We start from the raw sequence: 579 nt of genomic DNA, 5'->3' as shown, positions 1-579 counted from the left end.
AGGAATATGCCGTTCAGTGGCTTGGCGTGCTGGAAATGTGCTCTACGACTGCCAAACGCTGAGCACAACACAAATCAATTTGATGCGGAGAAACTGCGTGCATGCATGCGTGCGCGCGCGCTGTAGCTGATGGCCCGCTGCTGTTGCGACCCCCCTGCCCCATCCCTCGTTCGCTGCCTTGGACCTTGGAAGTCGGCGATCTGAATCTTAGCTTCTCTTAGCAAATTATGTCTCCGCCATTAGCTTCCCGCCTGACCACCCGCCTGCCCGCCTGCACGCCTACGCTTAGTAATATCTTCTTTGTAATGATTTTGCATACTATGCAAGGTCGGCCTTGCGTGCGGAATACGTACACCGTTAGTGAATTGAACGTATGAACTTAATACATAAGCGTGAGGAATAAAAGCAGCTGGCAACTCCTGAATGTTCCTTTTCCACAGCGGCACCACCACCAGCACCGAAGGCATGGACAAGGGAAAATTGAGCGACCCAAAGGGAAAATTAACTTCTCTGAAGGTGAGAAGGAGCAATCAGCAACCTCTTAGGACAGGCCAAAGCTAAATGCGAGGTAAAATTCAA

This window comes from Volvox carteri (assembly GCF_000143455.1).
Source record: "Volvox carteri f. nagariensis unplaced genomic scaffold VOLCAscaffold_19, whole genome shotgun sequence".
Taxonomy (NCBI): domain Eukaryota; kingdom Viridiplantae; phylum Chlorophyta; class Chlorophyceae; order Chlamydomonadales; family Volvocaceae; genus Volvox; species Volvox carteri.
The sequence above is the reverse complement of the archived record's forward strand: the minus strand, read 5'-3'. Positions refer to the sequence as shown.